The following is a 12,036-nucleotide window of genomic DNA, read 5'->3' as shown; positions in this document are numbered from 1 at the left end:
GCAGGGCAGCCAATCAGCCTAGGGTTAGGGCAGGTGCCAAGGAGAAAGCCCTCGAGGAGGCCAGGTTGTGGCAGTTTTGCGATGCCCCTGGGATGCCCTTTGCAGCTGCAGTGTGCCCGCAGCTCTGGGCCTTTTAGTTTGCGGAACCCTAACCCTAGGCGTAACCCTAACCCTAGGCAGGGCAGCCAATCAGCCTAGGGTTAGGGCAGGTGCCAAGGAGAAAGGCCTCGAGGAGGCCAGGTTGTGGCAGTTTTGCGATGCCCCTGGGATGCCCTTTGCAGCTGCAGCGTGCCCGCAGCTCTGGGCCTTTTAGTTTGCGGAACCCTAAACCTAACCCTAAACCTAACCCTAAACCTAACCCTAAACCTAACCCTAACCCTAACCCTAGGCAGGGCAGCCAATCAGCCTAGGGTTAGGGCAGGTGCCAAGGAGAAAGGCCTCGAGGAGGCCAGGTTGTGGCAGTTTTGCGATGCCCCTGGGATGCCCTTTGCAGCTGCAGTGTGCCCGCAGCTCTGGGCCTTTTAGTTTGCGGAACCCTAACCCTAGGCGTAACCCTAACCCTAACCCTAGGCAGGGCAGCCAATCAGCTTTAGGTTAGGGCAGCTGCAAAAGTGAATGCCCTCGAGGAGGCCAGGTTGTGGCAGTTTTGCGATGCCCCTGGGATGCCCTTTGCAGCTGCAGTGTGCCCGCAGCTCTGGGCCTTTTAGTTTGCGGAAGCCGAAGCCCCAGGTGTAACCCTAACCCTAACCCTAGGCAGGGCAGCCAATCAGCCTAGGGTTAGGGCAGGTGCCAAGGAGAAAGCCCTCGAGGAGGGCAGCTTGTGGCAGTTTTGCGATGCCCCTGGGATGCCCTTTGCAGCTACAGTGTGCCCGCAGCTCTGGGCCTTTTAGTTTGCGGAAGCCGAAGCCCCAGGCGTAACCCTAACCCTAACCCTAACCCTAAGCCTAACCCTAACCCTACCCCTAACCCTAGGCAGGGCAGCCAATCAGCCTAGGGTTAGGGCAGGTGCCAAGGAGAAAGCCCTCGAGGAGGGCAGCTTGTGGCAGTTTTGCGAAGCCCCTGGGATGCGCTTTGCAGCTGCAGTGTGCCCGCAGCTCTGGGCCTTTTAGTTTGCGGAAGCCGAAGCTCCAGGCGTAACCCTAACCCTAACCCTAACCCTAACCCTAGGCAGGGCAGCCAATCAGCCTAGGGTTAGGGCAGGTGCCAAGGAGAAAGCCCTCGAGGAGGGCAGGTTGTGGCAGTTTTGCGAAGCCCCTGGGATGCCCTTTGCAGCTGCAGTGTGCCCGCAGCTCTGGGCCTTTTAGTTTGCGGAAGTCGAAGCCCCAGGCGTAACCCTAACCCTAACCCTAGGCAGGGCAGCCAATCAGCCTAGGGTTAGGGCAGGTGCCAAGGAGAAAGGCCTCGAGGAGGCCAGGTTGTGGCAGTTTTGCGATGCCCCTGGGATGCCCTTTGCAGCTGCAGTGTGCCCGCAGCTCTGGGCCTTTTAGTTTGCCGAACCCTAACCCTAGGCGTAACCCTAACCCTAGGCAGGGCAGCCAATCAGCCTAGGGTTAGGGCAGGTGCCAAAGAGAATGCCCTCCAGGAGGCCAGGTTGTGGCAGTTTTGCGATGCCCCTGGGATGCCCTTTGCAGCTGCAGTGTGCCCGCAGCTCTGGGCCTTTTAGTTTGCGGAACCCTAACCCTAACCCTAACCCTAAGCCTAACCCTAACCCTAACCCTAACCCTAGGCAGGGCAGCCAATCAGCCTAGGGTTAGGGCAGGTGCCAAGGAGAATGCCCTCGAGGAGGCCAGGTTGTGGCAGTTTTGCTAGGCCCCTGGGATGCCCTTTGCAGCTGCAGTGTGCCCGCATCTCTAGGCCTTTTAGTTTGCGGAACCCTAACCCTAGGCGTAACCCTAACCCTAGGCAGGGCAGCCAATTAGCCTAGGGTTAGAGCAGGTGCCAAGGAGAATGCCCTCGAGGAGGCCAGGTTGTGGCAGTTCTGCGATGCCCCTGGGATGCCCTTTGCAGCTGCAGTGTGCCTGCAGCTCTGGGCCTTTTAGTTTGCAGAACCCTAACCCTAACCCTAACCCTAACCCTAGGCAGGGCAGCCAATCAGCCTAGGGTTAGGGCAGGTGCCAAGGAGAAAGGCCTCGAGGAGGCCAGGTTGTGGCAGTTTTGCAAGGCCCCTGGGATGCCCTTTGCAGCTGCAGTGTGCCCGCAGCTCTGGGCTTTTTAGTTTGCGGAACCCTAACCCTAGGCGTAACCCTAACCCTAACCCTAGGCAGGGCAGCCAATCAGCCTAGGGTTAGGGCAGGTGCCAAGGAGAATGCCCTCGAGGAGGCCAGGTTGTGGCAGTTTTGCGATGCCCCTGGGATGCCCTTTGCAGCTGCAGTGTGCCCGCAGCTCTGGGCCTTTTAGTTTGCGGAAGCCTGACCCTACGCGTAACCCTAACCCTAACCCCAGGCAGGGCAGCCAATCAGCCTAGGGTTAGGGCAGGTGCCAAGGAGAAAGGCCTCGAGGAGGCCAGGTTGTGGCAGTTTTGCAAGGCCCCTGGGATGCCCTTTGCAGCTGCAGTGTGCCCGCAGCTCTGGGCTTTTTAGTTTGCGGAACCCTAACCCTAGGCGTAACCCTAACCCTAACCCTAGGCAGGGCAGCCAATCAGCCTAGGGTTAGGGCAGGTGCCAAGGAGAAAGGCCTCGAGGAGGCCAGGTTGTGGCAGTTTTGCGATGCCCCTGGGATGCCCTTTGCAGCTGCAGTGCGCCCGCAGCTCTGGGCCTTTTAGTTTGCAGAACCCTAACCCTAGGCGTAACCCTAACCCTAGGCAGGGCAGCCAATCAGCCTAGGGTTAGGGCAGGTGCCAAGGAGAATGCCCTCGAGGAGGCCAGGTTGTGGCAGTTTTGCGATGCCCCTGGGATGCCCTTTGCAGCTGCAGTGTGCCCGCAGCTCTGGGCCTTTTAGTTTGCGGAACCCTAACCCTAACCCTAGGCAGGGCAGCCAATCAGCCTAGGGTTAGGGCAGGTGCCAAGGAGAAAGGCCTCGAGGAGGCCAGGTTGTGGCAGTTTTGCGATGCCCCTGGGATGCCCTTTGAAGCTGCAGTGTGCCCGCAGCTCTGGGCCTTTTAGTTTGCGGAACCCTAACCCTAGGCGTAACCCTAACCCTAACCCTAGGCAGGGCAGCCAATCAGCCTAGGGTTAGGGCAGGTGCCAAGGAGAAAGGCCTCGAGGAGGCCAGGTTGTGGCAGTTTTGCGATGCCCCTGGGATGCCCTTTGCAGCTGCAGTGTGCCCGCAGCTCTGGGCCTTTTAGTTTGCCGAACCCTAACCCTAGGCGTAAGCCTAACCCTAGGCAGGGCAGCCAATCAGGCTAGGGTTAGGGCAGGTGCCAAGGAGAAAGGCCTCGAGGAGGCCAGGTTGTGGCAGTTTTGCTAGGCCCCTGGGATGCCCTTTGCAGCTGCAGTGTGCCCGCAGCTCTAGGCCTTTTAGTTTGCGGAACCCTAACCCTAGGCGTAACCCTAACCCTAACCTAACCCTAACCCTATCCCTAACCCTAGACAGGGCAGCCAATCAGCCTAGGGTTAGGGCAGGTGTCACGGGGAAAGCCCTCGAGGAGGCCAGGTTGTGGCAGTTTTGCGATGGCCCTGGGATGCCCTTTGCTGCTGCAGTGTGCCCGCAGCTCTGGGCCTTTTAGTTTGCAGAACCCTAACCCTAGGCGTAACCCTAACCCTAGGCAGGGCAGCCAATCAGCCTAGGGTTAGAGCAGGTGCCGAAGAGAATGCCCTCGAGGAGGCCAGGTTGTGGCAGTTTTGCGATGCCCCTGGGATGCCCTTTGCAGCTGCAGTGTGCCCGCAGCTCTGGGCCTTTTAGTTTGCGGAAGCCTAACCCTAGGCGTAACCCTAACCCTAACCCTAGGCAGGGCAGCCAATCAGCCTAGGGTTAGGGCAGGTGCCAAGGAGAAAGGCCTCTAGGAGGCCAGGTTGTGGCAGTTTTGCGATGCCCCTGGGATGCCCTTTGCAGCTGCAGTGTGCCCGGAGCTCTGGGCCTTTTAGTTTGCAGAACCCTAACCCTAACCCTAACCCTAGGCAGGGCAGCCAATCAGCCTAGGGTTAGGGCAGGTGCCAAGGAGAAAGGCCTCGAGGAGGCCAGGTTATGGCAGTTTTGCGATGGCCCTGGGATGGCCTTTGCAGCTGCAGTGTGCCCGCAGCTCTGGGCCTTTTAGTTTGCGGAACCCTAACCCTAGGCGTAACCCTAACCCTAGGCAGGGCAGCCAATCAGCCTAGGGTTAGGGCAGGTGCCAAGGAGAAAGGCCTCGAGGAGGCCAGGTTGTGGCAGTTTTGCGATGGCCCTGGGATGCCCTTTGCAGCTGCAGTGTGCCCGCAGCTCTGGGCCTTTTCGTTTGCGGAACCCTAACCCTAGGTGTAAGCCTAACTCTAACCCTAGGCAGGGCAGCCAATCAGCCTAGGGTTAGGGCAGGTGCCAAGGAGAAAGGCCTCGAGGAGGCCAGGTTGTGGCAGTTTTGCGATGCCCCTGGGATGCCCTTTGCAGCTGCAGTGTGCTTGCAGCTCTGGGTCTTTTAGTTTGCAGAACCCTAACCCTAACCCTAACCCTAACCCTAGGCAGGGCAGCCAATAGGCCTAGGGTTAGGGCAGGTGCCAAGGAGAAAGGCCTCGAGGAGGCCAGGTTGTGGCAGTTTTGCGATGCCCCTGGGATGCCCTTTGCAGCTGCAGTGTGCCCGCAGCTCTGGGCCTTTTAGTTTGCGGAACCCTAACCCTAGGCGTAACCCTAACCCTAACCCTAACCCTAACCCTAACCCTAACCCTAACCCTAGGCAGGGCAGCCAATCAGCCTAGGGTTAGGGCAGGTGCCAAGGGGAAAGCCCTCGAGGAGGCCAGGTTGTGGCAGTTTTGCGATGCCCCTGGGATGCCCTTTGCAGCTGCAGTGTGCCCGCAGCTCTGGGCCTTTTAGTTTGCGGAAGCCTAACCCTAGGCGTAACCCTAACCCTAGGCAGGGCAGCCAATCAGCCTAGGGTTAGGGCAGGTGCCAAGGAGAAAGGCCTCGAGGAGGCCAGGTTGTGGCAGTTTTGCGATGCCCCTGGGATGCCCTTTGCAGCTGCAGTGTGCCCGCAGCTCTGGGCCTTTTAGTTTGCGGAACCCTAACCCTCGGCGTAACCCTAACCCTAACCCTAGGCAGGGCAGCCAATCAGCCAAGGGTTAGGGCAGGTGCCAAGGAGGAAGGCCTCGAGGAGGCCAGGTTGTGGCAGTTTTGCGATGCCCCTGGGATGCCCTTTGCAGCTGCAGTGTGCCCGCAGCTCTGGGCCTTTTAGTTTGCGGAACCCTAACCCTAGGCGTAACCCTAACCCTAGGCAGGGCAGCCAATCAGCCTAGGGTTAGGGCATGTGCCAAGGAGAAAGGCCTCGAGGAGGCCAGGTTGTGGCAGTTTTGCGATGGCCCTGGGATGCCCTTTGCAGCTGGAGTGTGCCCGCAGCTCTGGGCCTCTTAGTTTGCGGAACCCTAACCCTAGGCGTAACCCTAACCCTAGGCAGGGCAGCCAATCAGCCTAGGGTTAGGGCAGGTGCCAAGGAAAATGCCCTCGAGGTGGCCAGGTTGTGGCAGTTTTGCGATGCCCCTGGGATGCCCTTTGCAGCTGCAGTGTGCCCGCAGCTCTGGGCCTTTTAGTTTGCGGAACCCTAACCCTAGGCGTAACCCTAACCCTAACCCTAGGCAGGGCAGCCAATCAGCCTAGGGTTAGGGCAGGTGCCAAGGAGAAAGGCCTCGAGGAGGCCAGGTTGTGGCAGTTGTGCAATGCCCCTGGGATGCCCTTTGCAGCTGCAGTGTGCCCGCAGCTCTGGGCCTTTTAGTTTGCGGAACCCTAACCCTAGGCGTAACCATAACCCGAACCCTAGGCAGGGCAGCCAATCAGCCTAGGGTTAGGGCAGGTGCCAAGGAGGAAGGCCTCGAGGAGGCCAGGTTGTGGCAGTTTTGCGATGCCCCTGGGATGCCCTTTGCAGCTGCAGTGTGCCCGCAGCTCTGGGCCTTTTAGTTTGCGGAACCCTAACCCTAGGCTTAACCCTAACCCTAGGCAGGGCAGCCAATCAGCCTAGGGTTAGGGCAGGTGCCAAGGAGAAAGGCCTCGAGGAGGCCAGGTTGTGGCAGTTTTGCGATGCCCCTGGGATGCCCTTTGCAGCTGCAGTGTGCCCGCAGCTCTGGGCCTTTTAGTTTGCGGAACCCTAACCCTAGGCGTAACCCTAACCCTAACCCTAGGCAGGGCATCCAATCAGCCTTGGGTTAGGGCAGGTGCCAAGGAGAAAGGCCTTGAGGAGGCCAGGTTGTGGCAGTTTTGCGATGCCCCTGGGATGCCCTTTGCAGCTGCAGTGTGCCCGCAGCACTGGGCCTTTTAGTTTGCGGAACCCTAACCCTAGGCCTAACCCTAACCCTAGGCCGGGCAGCCAATCAGCCTAGGGTTATGGCAGGTGCCAAGGAGAAAGGCCTCGAGGAGGCCAGGTTGTGGCAGTTTTGCGATGCCCCTGGGATGCCCTTTGCAGCTGCAGTGTGCCCGCAGCTCTGGGCCTTTTAGTTTGCGGAACCCTAACCCTAGGCGTAACCCTAACCCTAGGCAGGGCAGCCAATCAGCCTAGGGTTAGGGCAGGTGCCAAGGAGAAAGGCCTCGAGGAGGCCAGGTTGTGGCAGTTTTGCGATGCCCCTGGGATGCCCTTTGCAGCTGCAGTGTGCCCGCAGCTCTGGGCCTTTTAGTTTGTGGAACCCTAACCCTAGGCCTAACCCTAACCCTAACCCTAGGCAGGGCAGCCAATCAGCCTAGGGTTAGGGCAGGTGCCAAGGAGAAAGGCCTCGAGGAGGCCAGGTTGTGGCAGTTTTGCGATGCCCCTGGGATGCCCTTTGCAGCTGCAGTGTGCCCGCAGCTCTGGGCCTTTTAATTTGCGGAACCCTAACCCTAGGCGTAACCCTAACCCTAACCCTAGGCAGGGCAGCCAATCAGCCTAGGTTTAGGGAAGGTGCCAAGGACAAAGCCCTCGAGGAGGCCAGGTTGTGGCAGTTTTGCGATGCCCCTGGGATGCCCTTTGCAGCTGCAGTGTGCCCGCAGCTCTGGGCCTTTTAGTTTGCGGAACCCTAACCCTAACGCTAACCCTAGGCAGGGCAGCCAATCAGCCTAGGGTTAGGGCAGGTGCCAAGGAGAAAGGCCTCGAGGAGGCCAGGTTGTGGCAGTTTTGCGATGCCCCTGGGATGCCCTTTGCAGCTGCAGTGTAACCGGAGGCCTGGGCCTTTTAGTTTGCGGAACCCTAACCCTAGGCGTAACCCTAACCCTAACCCTAACCCAAACCCTAGGCAGGGCAGCCAATCAGCCTAGGGTTAGGGCAGGTGCCAAGGAGAAAGCCCTCAAGGAGGCCAGGTTGTGGCAGTTTTGCGATGCCCCTGGAATTCCCTTTGCAGCTGCAGTGTGCCTGCAGCTCTGGGCCTTTTAGTTTGAGGAACCCTAACCCTAGGCGTAACCCTAACCCTAACCCTTACCCTAACCCAAGCCAGGGCAGCCAATCAGCCTAGGGTTAGGGCAGGTGCCAAGGAGAAAGGCCTCGAGGAGGCCAGGTTGTGGCAGTTTTGCGATGCCCCTGGGATGCCCTTTGCAGCTGCAGTGTGCCCGCAGCTCTGGGCCTTTTAGTTTGCAGAACCCTAACCCTAAGCGTAACCCTAAGCCTAGGCAGGGCAGCCAATCAGCCTAGGGTTAGGGCAGGTGCCAAGGAGAAAGGCCTCGAGGAGGCCAGGTTGTGGCAGTTTTGCGATGCCCCTGGGATGCCCTTTGCAGCTGCATTGTGCCCGCAGCTCTGGGCCTTTTAGTTTGTGGAACCCTAACCCGAGGCGTAACCCTAACCATAGGCAGGGCAGCCAATCAGCCTAGGGTTAGGGCAGGTGCCAAGGAGAAAGGCCTCGAGGAGGCCAGGTTGTGGCAGTTTTGCGATGCCCCTGGGATGCCCTTTGCAGCTGCAGTGTGCCCGCAGCTCTGGGCCTTTTATGTTGCATAACCCTAACCCTAGGCTTAACCCTAACCCTAGGCAGGGCAGCCAATCAGCCTAGGGTTAGGGCAGGTTCCAAGGAGAAAGCCCTCGAGGAGGCCAGGTTGTGGCAGTTTTGTGATGGCCCTGGGATGCCCTTTGCAGCTGCAGTGTGCCCGCAGCTCTGGGCCTTTTAGTTTGCGGAACCCTAACCCTAGGCGTAACCCAAACCCTAACCCTAGGCGTTACCCTAACCCTAACCCTAGGCAGGGCAGCCAATCAGCCTAGGGTTAGGGCAGGTGCCAAGGAGAAAGCCCACGAGGAGGCCAGGTTGTGGCAGTTTTGCGATGCCCCTGGGATGCCCTTTGCAGCTGCAGTGTGCCCGCAGCTCTGGGTTTCTTAGTTTGCAGAACCCTAACCCTAGGCTCAACCCTAACCCTAACCCTAACCCTAGGCAGGGCAGCCAATCAGCCTAGGCTTAGGGCAGGTGCCAAGGAGAAAGGCCTCGAGGAGGCTAGGTTGTGGCAGTTTTGTGATGGCCCTGGGATGCCCTTTGCAGATACAGTGTGCCCGCAGCTCTGGGCCTTTTAGTTTGCGGAACCCTAACCCTAGGCGTAACCCGTAACTCTAGGCAGGGCAGCCAATCAGCCTAGGGTTAGGGCAGGTGCCAAGGAGAAAGGCCTCGAGGAGGCCAGGTTGTGGCAGTTTTGCGATGCCCCTGGGATGCCCTTTGCAGCTGCAGTGTGCCCGCAGCTCTGGGCCTTTTAGTTTGCGGAACCCTAACCCTAGGCGTAACCCTAACCCTAACCCTAGGCAGGGCAGCCAATCAGCCTAGGGTTAGGGCAGGTGCCAAGGAGAAAGGCCTCGAGGAGGCCGGGTTGTGGCAGTTTTGCGATGCCCCTGGGATGCCCTTTGCAGCTGCAGTGTGCCCGCAGCTCTGGGCCTTTTAGTTTGGGGAAGCCTAACCCTAGGCGTAACCCTAACCCTAACCCTAGGCAGGGCAGCCAATCGGCCTAGGGTTAGGGCAGGTGCCAAGGAGAAAGGCCTCGAGGAGGCCAGGTTGTGGCAGTTTTGCGATGCCCCTGGGATGCCCTTTGCAGCTGCAGTGTGCCCGCAGCTCTGGGCCTTTTAGTTTGCGGAACCCTAACCCTAGGCGTAACCCTAACCCTAGGCAGGGCAGCCAATCAGCCTAGGGTTAGGGCAGGTGCCAAGGAGAAAGGCCTCGAGGTGGCCAGGTTGTGGCAGTTTTGCGATGCCCCTGGGATGCCCTTTGCAGCTGCAGTGTGCCCGCAGCTCTGGGCCTTTTAGTTTGCAGAACCCTAACCCTAGGCGTAACCCTAACCCTAACCCTAGGCAGGGCAGCCAATCAGCCTAGGGTTAGGGCAGGTGCCAAGGAGAAAGCCCTCGAGGAGGCCAGGTTGTGGCAGTTTTGCGATGCCCCTGGGATGCCCTTTGCAGCTGCAGTGTGCCCGCAGCTCTGGGCCTTTTAGTTTGCGGAACCCTAACCCTAGGCGTAACCCTAACACTAGGCAGGGCAGCCAATCAGCCTAGGGTTAGGGCAGGTGCCAAGGAGAAAGCCCTCGAGGAGGCCAGGTTGTGGCAGTTTTGCGATGCCCCTGGGATGCCCTTTGCAGCTGCAGTGTGCCCGCAGCTCTGGGCCTTTTAGTTTGCGAAACCCTAACCCTAGGCGTAACCCTAACCCTAACCCTAACCCTAGGCAGGGCAGCCAATCAGCCTAGGGTTAGGGCAGGTGCCAAGGAGAATGAACTCGAGGAGGCCAGGTTGTGGCAGTTTTGCGATGCCCCTGGGATGCCCTTTGCAGCTGCAGTGTGCCCGGAGGCCTGGGCCTTTTAGTTTGTGGAAGCCGGACCCCGAGGCGTAACCCTAACCCTAACCCTAACCCTAGGCAGGGCAGCCAATCAGCCTAGGGTTAGGGCAGGTGCCAAGGAGAAAGGCCTCGAGGAGGCCAGGTTGTGGCAGTTTTGCGATGCCCCTGGGATGCCCTTTGCAGCTGCAGTGTGCCCGCAGCTCTGGGCCTTTTAGTTTGCGGAACCCTAACCCTAGGCGTAACCCTAACCCTAGGCAGGGCAGCCAATCAGCCTAGGGTTAGGGCAGGTGCCAAGGAGGAAGGCCTCGAGGAGGCCAGGTTGTGGCAGTTTTGCGATGCCCCTGGGATGCCCTTTGCAGCTGCAGTGTGCCCCAAGCCCTGGGCCTTTTAGTTTGCAGAAGCCTGACCCCTAGGCTTAACCCTAAACCTAACCCTAACCCTAACCATAGGCAGGGCAGCCAATCAGCCTAGGGTTAGGGCAGGTGCCAAGGAGAAAGGCCTCGAGGAGGCCAGGTTGTGGCAGTTTTGCCATGGCCCTGGGATGCCCTTTGCAGCTGCAGTGTGCCCGCAGCTCTGGGCCTTTTAGTTTGCGGAACCCTAACCCTAGGCGTAACCCTAACCCTAACCCTAGGCAGGGCAGCCAATCAGCCTAGGGTTAGGGCAGGTGCCAAGGAGAAAGGCCTCGAGGAGGCCAGGTTGTGGCAGTTTTGCGATGCCCCTGGGATGCCCTTTGCAGCTGCAGTGTGCCCGCAGCTCTGGGCCTTTTAGTTTGCGGAACCCTAACCATAGGCGTAATCCTAACCCTAACCCTAGGCAGGGCAGCCAATCAGCCTATGGTTAGGGCAGGTGCCCAGGAGAATGCCCTCGAGGAGGCCAGGTTGTGGCAGTTTTGCGATGCCCCTGGGATGCCCTTTGCAGCTGCAAAGTGCCCGCAGCTCTGGGCCTTTTAGTTTGCAGAACCCTAACCCTAGGCCTAACCCTAACCCTAACCCTAGGCAGGGCAGCCAATCAGCCTAGGGTTAGGGCAGGTGCCAAGAAGAAAGGCCTCGAGGAGGCCAGGTTGTGGCAGTTTGGCGATGCCCCTGGGATGCCCTTTGCAGCTGCAGTGTGCCTGCAGCTCTGGGCCTTTTAGTTTGCGGAACCCTAACCCTAGGCGTAACCCTAACCCTAACCCTAACCCTAACCCTAACCCTAGGCAGGGCAGCCAATCAGCCTGGGGTTAGGGCAGGTGCCAAGGAGAAAGCCCTCGAGGAGGCCAGGTTGTGGCAGTTTTGCGATGCCCCTGGGATGCCCTTTGCAGCTGCAGTGTGCCCGCAGCTCTGGGCCTTTTAGTTTGCGGAAGCCTAACCCTAGGCGTAACCCTAACCCTAGGCGTAACCCTAACCCTAACCCTAGGCAGGGCAGCCAATCAGCCTAGGGTTAGGGCAGGTGCCAAGGAGAAAGGCCTCGAGGAGGCCAGGTTGTGGCAGTTTTGCGATGCCCCTGGGATGCCCTTTGCAGCTGCAGTGTGCCCGCAGCTCTGGGCCTTTTAGTTTACGGAACCCTAACCCTAGGCGTAACTCTAACCCTAACCCTAGGCAGGGCAGCCAATCAGCCTAGGGTTAGGGCAGGTGCCAAGGAGAAAGGCCTCGAGGAGGCCAGGTTGTGGCAGTTTTGCGATGCCCCTGGGATGCCCTTTGCGGCTGCAGTGTGCCCGCAGCTCTGGGCCTTTTAGTTTGTGGAACCCTAACCCTAGGCGTAACCCTAACCCTAGGCAGGGCAGCCAATCAGCCTAGGGTTAGGGCAGGTGCCAAGGAGAAAGGCCTCGAGGAGGCCAGGTTGTGGCAGTTTTGCGATGCCCCTGGCATGCCCTTTGCAGCTGCAGTGTGCCCGCAGCTCTGGGCCTTTTAGTTTGCGGTAGCCTAACCCTAGGCGTAACCCTAACCCTAACCCTAGGCAGGGCAGCCAATCAGCCTAGGGTTAGGGCAGGTGCCAAGGAGAAAGCCCTCGAGGAGGCCAGGTTGTGGCAGTTTTGCGATGCCCCTGGGATGCCCTTTGCAGCTGCAGTGTGCCCGCAGCTCTGGGCCTTTTAGTTTGCGGAACCCTAACCCTAACCCTAACCCTAACCCTAACCCTAACCCTAACCCTAACCCTAGGCAGGGCAGCCAATCAGCCTAGGGTTAGGGCAGGTGCCAAGGAGAAAGGCCTCGAGGAGGCCAGGTTGTGGCAGTTTTGCGATGCCCCTGGGATGCCC

This window comes from Fringilla coelebs (genome assembly GCF_963513975.1).
Source record: "Fringilla coelebs genome assembly, contig: SCAFFOLD_188, whole genome shotgun sequence".
In the NCBI taxonomy this organism is placed as follows: domain Eukaryota; kingdom Metazoa; phylum Chordata; class Aves; order Passeriformes; family Fringillidae; genus Fringilla; species Fringilla coelebs.
This window is presented reverse-complemented; position numbering follows the sequence as displayed.